This window comes from Malus sylvestris, chromosome 7 (genome assembly GCF_916048215.2).
Source record: "Malus sylvestris chromosome 7, drMalSylv7.2, whole genome shotgun sequence".
NCBI classification, from domain to species: Eukaryota; Viridiplantae; Streptophyta; class Magnoliopsida; order Rosales; family Rosaceae; genus Malus; species Malus sylvestris.
In genome coordinates, this window is record NC_062266.1 from 879,901 (window position 1) to 889,059 (window position 9,159).

At 36.4% G+C, this 9,159-nt stretch overlaps 1 long non-coding RNA gene across 5 annotated transcripts; it reads right to left on the bottom strand.

The window, feature by feature from the left end:
• Positions 1-5,635: 5,635 nt before the first annotated feature.
• LOC126628629 (uncharacterized) lies at positions 5,636-7,408 on the bottom strand. 5 transcript variants are annotated; one of them, XR_007625506.1, is made up of 5 exons: positions 7,054-7,402; positions 6,595-6,936; positions 6,219-6,484; positions 5,999-6,137; positions 5,636-5,908 (listed from the first exon to the last, which is right to left on the bottom strand). It is a non-coding gene; the product is annotated as an uncharacterized LOC126628629 (long non-coding RNA). The 5 variants fall into 5 exon arrangements; XR_007625507.1 differs by having other exon boundaries at positions 6,789-6,936; positions 7,054-7,392; XR_007625508.1 differs by having other exon boundaries at positions 6,219-6,936; positions 7,101-7,408.
• Positions 7,409-9,159: the final 1,751 nt, after the last annotated feature.

Consider the following 9,159-nt stretch of genomic DNA (forward strand, 5'->3'; position numbering starts at 1 on the left):
TGAAAAGCATGGGTTTGAATCCTTGAGCCTCCAGGGTTTCAGATATTTTTTAATTTTTATGATTTTTATAATTAAAATATTTTCGGTTCGGTTTTTTCGGCCTCGGTCCGATTCAGTTCTCAGTTTTTTTTGGTTTTCGATTTTTTGAACCCACCCCCAACCACCACCATGTTTAAAAAAAAGGTTTTGGAATGGTGCGCTGCACCATGCGAAAAGAAAAAGAAATATATATATATATATGATGACTTTAAAATGGAAAGTAATGATGGCATCATGTCAAAAATTAAAATATAACAAATGGTAGTCAGTGCAAATGACATTGTGACTCCATATGTATTTCGTATTATTTTCAGTAATTTTGTTATTTATGTGAATGATCTTGGTTTAAAATCATTACAAGTTCTATTTATTTTAAAGCAATTTATTTACCATGGTTGGAATTACCACCTACTGCTTTAAGTTTTGATTTATTTATGTGAATGATGCTAAATTAAAACCATTGTCACAAACTTTATTTACTTAAAATTTATTACTATAGCTGGAATTACCGCTTATTGCTTTAATTTATTTATTGTACTTCTTTTTGGTATGATGAGTATATACAAGACCCGAAGTTCCTTGATTAGATCAGATCAGAACCTACAGTTTCTTGATCCTCATCATATAAAATGATTGGACCTGAAGTTCCATCATGTAAAAAAAAAAAAAAGATCGGACCTAAATTTTTTTTATCATCATTATACACAAAGATCGAACATGAAGTCCCTTGATCCTCAAGATCAAGACATGAAGTTCCTTGATGAGTACCGTAAGTTTAAAGTGCCACATTGCCATAACTTAATTGTAATAAAGGCCATAAGAGTCTCAGTCTACAGACTATTAAATAAGGACCAAAAGTTCCTTGATTCATGTAAATGATGACGTAATCCATGTACATTTGGTAAAGAGTTTACATCTCAAAGTTTTGATGATTATTGCATGTCACTGGGCATTGATGTTGAACACCATGTTCCTTATGTCCATACTCAAAATGGTTTAGCAAAAACATTTATTAAGCGATTACACGGGCTCTATTCATGAAAACGAAATTGCCAGTTTCTATATGGGGACATTCCATTTTACATGATGCATTATTAGTTTAGTTGAGACATGTTGCCAACCATTAATACTTTTCAGTACAACTCGTGTTTGGGCACTAGCCAAACATTACACATTTACGTATTTTTGGTTATGTTATTGATGTGCCTATTGCATTGCCACAACATACTACAATAAGGTCTCAACGCAAACTGGAAATTTATGTTGGATTGATTCACCATCTATCATTCAATATTTGGAATCGCGCAGTTTGTGGACTATTATTTTGATAAGACAATTTTATTGCCGTTAGGGGAAGAAAAGACCGTTCTAGAATAACGACGAGAATTATCGTGGGATGTACCCACTTTGTCTTATTTTGATTCACGAAGCAATCAATATGAAAATAAAATCACATATACTAGCTACAAATGTGCCTGCAAGAATTGATGTGCCTATTGGACAAAATAATGTGGCAGCAAATGATTTATCTGTTGCATGTCTAAAGCATGGCAGACCCGCAGACTCAAAAGATTCAGCCATTCGAAAGAAGAAGAATATGACACTACTAAACTATTGCATTCTCGGAGCATAATTGTTGCATGTCGGAAGTATGACAGTCGCCGCATGGATTCATGTCCTAGAATGACAGTCCGCCAACATGGGAATGTTGATGTCTCATGCATCAAGCATGATAAACGTATAGGTTCCAATGACTTAACTCCCGGAAGTGGAAATTAAAATCCAAACTCTATAACGCTCAAGAGAAGGTTATGATTCGAATTCTCTAAACTATGACTGTCTTGGAAGAGATAGTGTAATACCCTTGAAGAGGCAATGGATATCCAAAGAAATGAAAAGTTTTTTTATGTATGCACGTGCACATAAGAATATGGGATCACATATTGATGATAACTAATGGTAATTTTGATTTTTACAAGTAGCTACTAAATCTATCAATGAGTTGCATTGATATTGAGTCATGTTCTTTTTTCGTTGACGAAAGGAAAAGTTATTAGCCAAAATGGAGAAAGATATTACAATTTTGTAAGAACCTTAAAAAAAAGGACATATATATTTGAATATAATACAAATAGCCAAAAGATGTTGAACAAATGAGGTTGCATATAGGCATTTGTAATATAGTGAAATACACTCACATGAAATGACACAAAGCTACTAATTGAAACCTGAAATTATACTCCTGTAAATGAGTTCATATGAATGGAGAATTATATACAAAGGGTTGTGAGTCGCCCACATCATATCTCCATACATAAATTCCCTCAAGTATACATGAGAGCAAATTGTTCTGTATAAATTCCAAAGGAGAATGTGTCATGAAGTGTAGAAAATCATTGAAGGATTCAAATTGCTTGAAGTAAGCCCTGTAAGGGTAAAGCATAAGTTATGTATTCAATACCAGATGATGGTATAAATTGCCTTAGTGAGTACTATCATTATGATATTGTTGGAACATACTAAAATCTCTTGCAAGAGTTGATAATATTAGATTAAGACTTCTAAAGAGTCTAGAAAGATTATAAAATGTTGAAATGAATATTGTCATGAGATGCAGATCTAATAATATGCCAACATGAATCTTATCCATGATGTTTATGATATTAAAGAACCATATGGATTGAAGATTATGAGTTGAATACTCAAATGATTAACTAATATTTAGACACTAAGATGATCATTTATCTTCGTGAGGGAAAGGATGAATTGATATTTGGTCCAAAAGTACCACATCTCAGAGGGGAACCTTCACAAAGGTTGCTCATGTGAAGCCTTAGTACTTGACAAAACCCCAAAAAAAGGAGGCACTGGAAATTTATCATGCGACGCCTTAGTACTTAGCGGAACTCTAGAAAGAAGATGCACCAAAGGTTGACTATTTAGAGCCTCAATACTTGGTAAAACTCTAGATGGCTAAGGCAATTGGTGCCTTTGGAATAAAGCCACAAACCTTTGATGGTCACTTTGAACCCGACTTTCGGATTCCTGCAACTGGTCAAGCTTTTTTTTCATGCTCGTTGAGTAATTATTTACAAGCATGTGCAACTCTTTATTTTTGTGCTTGAGCTATTTGATCTCTTGTCTAAGACTTGCCACGTCAGCCAACAATGATTCAACTTGGCGAGTTCGAGCAAGTAGATGTTGTCCCATATTGGATACAGAGCTCACACATTGAACATTGAAAGCCAGAGAGTCTTGAACAACCAACTCATCGGACCATTTGGAAAGTATCTTGTTATCCTTGGGAGTGAGAAGATTCCTAGCTACCACTGTAGTGGTTATGTCATTCTTCATCACAGAGTCCCTAACCCTAAGAGGACCATAAGCGGATAAGAAGAATGAGTGTCATAGACTCATATATTGTCTTGAGGAGACATGTTTGCATCCTCCACAACATTTAAATTGAAACGACGGTTAGATGGGCAAGCCATTTTTAGAAATGATGAACAAAAAGAGGTTAGATAAATTGAAATCTCAGAAGTGCAAAAAGGGGAAATTTCTACATATAGCAACTTTCTGAGCGTGCATTTTGAACACAATTGATGCCTCTATAAAAAAAGGCAACATGACCACTTGTTCAAAAAATCGAAGAGGCATCGCTCTTCGAATTTCAAAAGCTAGATTTTCCTAAATAAAGTTCGTTGGTACTTTTTAAACGCAATCTCTGCTTTTCGGATATCATGGGTAACTTTGTCAAAGATATCTGACAAAGTTGAAATGCATGAATTTTACGGTTCCAATTACACCATTGTTGCTGACAAACGAAAAGGAAATGATCCCAACATCACCACTACTTGCTATTAGGAAATCTCTATATATGTCGACCTTCGTCCTCCATGGCAAGGTAGATTTGCAAGAATGCCCAACTCTTCCTTATCTCTGAGAGTGCATCTTCAACAAAGCATCTCGAAATGCTCTACTTTCCTCCTATCTGAGAATATCTCTTCACCCAAGTCACTCAAAATGCTCAACTCATTTCCTCAACAAGAAATTAATTTTGATCGAGAAGTTTTGGATCAGTATGAAAACCTTCTATTGTTTTCTTCAAGAGCAAAAATATCTCATATCATCAGGATAAAAAACAAAAGTATCTCATATCATGATTTTCCCTTGTCATTTGCTTTGTCCTTGTTCTTACTTGCAAGATAAGGAGAAAGAAAGCAATTAGTCGGAACCTGAAATCAAACTTCCAGTAAGGAACCAACTGCCTAGGACATTTCCCTAATTGCTTACCTTGCATTGCTCTCGATTAGTTATCTTCAACAGTTGATAGGTCTTGGATTTCCTCAGCAAATACCTCAAAACAGTTGATATGATGTTGGCTCTTTACACTGAAGATGCCAAGTATAGATGAGTTGCTGAGAAGCAATGTTTTGAAGGATCATTCAAAGGCAAAAATTGCACACCACTTTTGCTATACAAAAGACTGAAGCAGAAGGATCAACGATCAGCCCACAGAAGTTTAGGTATTGTATGACACGCATCAGAGAATTTGAAATTAGGAGGAGCATCCAAAACTGATCAAGATTTTAATAAGGCAACCGATATTTACATATGGCCATCCAATGGGGAGTGTTATAAATAATATGTGGATGACCCACATGAATATTGTCCTTTGCCTATAAAATGAATGAGAAGGAGGAGATCACTTACACACACAAAATCGGAAGGAAGAAACCAGAAGGAAGAGAGAAAAGAAAGAAAGAAACAGGAGAGAGAAAGTAAAGGGAAAGAATAAGGAGAAAATAGTGAGAGTTATCTTTGTATTATTATTATTCAAGATTAAAAATAAAAGCACCACTGCTGCTCTTAGGACGTATTTCAGTCATACTGATTGTAGAGGAACCTCGTAAATATCATGTCTTGTTTCATTTATTCCACTGCACACATACCGTCTATTTTACAACACAAATATCTTAAGTTGTGAATTATTTGTCCCTAATACTACAATGTAATAATATGCCGTCTTATATATTAGCGGGAGGGTTTATGTTTGACTTATGTATAAGACGGGTTCAATGTCAAATTATTAATTATTGTATCGTCTTGTGGTTTAGTCCAAATTTTCTATTTTCTTTCGCTCAATGAGAGTAGAGACAGTCACTGAAAGTTGAAAATTTAGAAAAAGAAAAACCACGTGTCAAAATTCTCACCTCTCAAACCAAATTATGAAATGAGATCCAATACATATTTATGTGTTTGAAGCCTGCGAGATTCGGACCATTCAAGAGAGAGAATAAGACCCGAGCTGTTTAAATTTTTAGATTTTTGTGAAGTGGGTCATTTAAATGTATGGATTGTAGATTAAAATTAAGTGGTCTAAGTCTTTTAATTCATGAACATCGGACACAAAGATCACTAGTGGATCTCAATTTCCATTATAGTCGTTGCTTGGTTCCCTTTCTTGTTCTTTTTCGCTACTGTTGTGTTCCCCCGCCACAACGTGGGATTTGGTTATCGTTAATTTATATTATCGGTATGGCTACATTTTAATTCTACTAAATCTGGAAACAAAAGCAGCAATAAGAACCCAAAGAAGGCCAAACTACAAGGTCGTCCTGAGTTTTTTGGCGCCGAGGCAAACACACAAAATGTGTTTTTTTTTAATACATCAACATATATTAAAAATATGTTTAAAGAGGGCTAGAACTCAATCAAAGTTGGGGGGGCTAGGCCCTCACGCTCATATTTTTACTTGAGGAAAAATATACAACGGGGGAACATAGTACTTAAACCCCGATAATCAAAAGCAAAATAATATAAACAATCAACATAGCCATCACATATTGAATCCAAAAGGTTGGTGCCCCTGCAAATAATGTACGGAAGATAACAAGATTACTACTAATAAATCTCATAACATGGAGTAAAAAAATCATCTGAAGAAGATAAGGAATACCTGATCAACATATATGCTGGCCATTCTAGGGTTTAGCAGTGATATGCTCCGAGTATGATAATGGACAGAAAAGAACGGCAGCTGCAACCAGTTCTGCAATCTTCTGTTGGGTGAGAGCAGCTAAAGACATGATTGTTCCCTAATAACATGAATAAATTGGGTAAACACCAGAAGTAGCAGCAGGGGAAGGAAATGTGAAGTAGATGAAGAGTTGTAAGACCTGTGAATGTCCAACAACAAAGACTTTGGAGCTTGTTGTCGATTATATGTGGCGCATCTTTTCTGATGGATCAAATAAAGCCAATTCCTGCCAACTCCAATCCCAAAAATCCTACAAGAAAGCATAAACCTTATTCTCTTATGATAAAGATGTGTGTCCATTACTCCAACGTGTTCCACACACATTCCCAACCCATACATCGAAACCTTCATCTGCAAGGGCGAATCCCAGCGATTATTCTGGAGAATTTAAGAGCCATGCATCACCTGGTTAAGATTAAAAAAAAAAAAAAAAGAGCCAGTAACCAAGTTCAATTGAGTTTGAAGCACATTAGAGCCCAATTTAAAATGTATCCCATGGATGTTCATCACTTTACCCAATAGTTAGTTTCACGAAAGGAAATTTCAACAGAGCCTGAAAACTTCAGATCAGGGAGCACCAAATAGTGAGCTAAACATTCAAATTTTGAAATAATCAACTTAGCAGGAACATTATGTTGAAAAAAATTGGAAGGGGTTATAAAAGTAAGGCTTTTCACTAATCAAGCGTCCAGAGAATCAAATATTTTACTCGCGGATCAGTTCTGGGGAACACTCCCCACCAAAGCGATCTGATTAGTCCTTCACATCTCAAACCAAACAGAAATTGCACTGACAAACACGACTTCTATTAGTCCTTCACATCTCAAACCCGTTAAGTACCCATCTTTCGTCCGAATCTGAAATACAAGAAGTGAATTTAACAATCAGGGAATATCAAAGTTACTCACTTAATAATCACGAATTTAACAATTAAACACATAAATGGGCAATTTTAGTGAAATATTAGTAATCACTCTGTGCTCGGAGTAAGAGTACCCAGAAGGCTCAACGAGCTACGCACAGAGGCACTGCAGCGGTGAACGATGGCAACCGATTATGTAAAATTCAGTCATGTTTTGGGCGATTTCTGCAGCGGTTTTGGAGGTCAAGAAGGCAATAAGGAAAGTTGCGAAGGAAGGGCACCGATCTGGAAGAAAGGCTCTGGTCGCCCCTGTCGCAATTCGCAAAGGAAGAAGGCGAAGTGTTTTTTTGTTGTTACAAACCTCTATATCTGCTACTAAAAAATTTATGGTGCCCCATAACAATTTGGGACCTGGACAGGTGCACTGTTTACACCGGGCCTGATTATTTGCCTCGTCAAAAATTTTAAGAATAGATGATGGAATCACTAAGATGTCCTCTCACGCTTCTATGCTACGCTGACACATTTGATCAGCCGTTGAAGCTCAACGACGAACATTGTGTATAAAATACGCGACCATCCCACTACACTGCATGTTCAAAACCCAATTTAGACCTCTTTCTAGTGAGATATTAATGCAAGAAACAAGGTACAAACAAGCACAGTAAATAACAATGCAAGCAAGCCAACAAAGGAAGATATGATGTGTTAAGTGAGAAAATCCACATTCAATGCAATATGCCAGAGAAAAACAAAATAACATGTATAACTAAATCCTGCAGATCAATCTGAATTTCGTTCATCAATATCAGACATCTTGACAATGTATTTATTGTCGAGAATGAATCTCACATTGATAGAAGGAGAGACATTGCATGAGCTTATAAGTAAGTTTGGTTACTCTTCATATTGTCAATTTGTTTTATGGTAGAATCCAATTTTCTTCATTTATCACATCCATAGAAATGAGTCACCTGTATAAGCAAAAGCTGTATGGTTATTGGCTTCCATCTGTCTTTTCTTTGAATCACTACTGCATATACATGAAAGTAAATTAAGAAGCAAAGCCTAAACCAAAAAAAAAATTGAAGCCATATTATATAGATTGAAAATTAAAAATTAAAAAGTAAATTAAGAAGCAAAACCTAAACCTAAACCAAAATAATAATTGAATTGAGTGAAGTACGTACAAATTATCATCTTGCCGGTTGCTTGGTACAGGCAGGAACTAAATTGTCAAAGTAGTAGTACCTGAAGTAGACGAGTAGGGAGAGTTCGATGGGTATTAAGAAAACAGTGAAAAAAAGTGATGTAAAAGTAAAGAGAACTTTTGAAGATCGTTCTGAAGTCAATTTACCTGCCATGGACCATGCCAGTAATTTCTCCCTCATAATCTTCACAACATTATACCATAAAAAGTGCTAGATGACATCCTCTTTATACCAACCAAAAAAGAAAAAAAGAGATCTTCATCACCTACTCTCATGATTGATTTAACTTCTTCAAAGGGGAAGAAAGAGGCTGATGGGTCTGAGCCTGTGAAGCCTGCTATTCCGAAGCTAGCTGAAGATGAGCCTGTGAAGTCGGCTACCCCGAAGGTGGCTAAAATGATTGCTGATAGGATTGCACAATGTAGACGTTCTGTTGTGCCCTCAGTATCTGGAGCTAAGTCTGACTTGACTTCGGGGAGACTTGCTGCCATGAAGAGTGGAAATAAGGATTCTGCAAGTAGGGTGGTGCTTGGGCCTGTTCCTTCTGCTATTGGCATCAATTTGTTGTTGAGAAGGAGAAGTCTGCTCATGAGAGCAATTATGAGAGATCCACCAAGCCTGGCTCTGGAAAGTTTGCTGAGATTTGTGTGCTACTGAAGCCGGATCTAGTCAAAGACATATAAGCATGCGTCGAGTTTGTTAATGGCGTCAGAAAAGTCATCGATTTGAGTTCTTTTGTCAGGCGTACAACCTATTCTCGTAGAAGTTCTTTGCTCGCTACGATGCAGAAGACTACGATCTTAGCAGCTGAGTCCATACGTGTTGATCAAGATGAAGCCAAGGTTGCTAGAGAGATGAAGTTGCTTATGGTAACTAAAGCTCGTTCAACTGTTAGGAAGATAAAAATGTGAGGTCTATACTTGCCATTTTGAAGGGGTCTAATGCCTTTGCCCCTATTTCTCTGTAACTTGAGGCTATTCGCTATGAGATTGATGACTTGAAGGCTA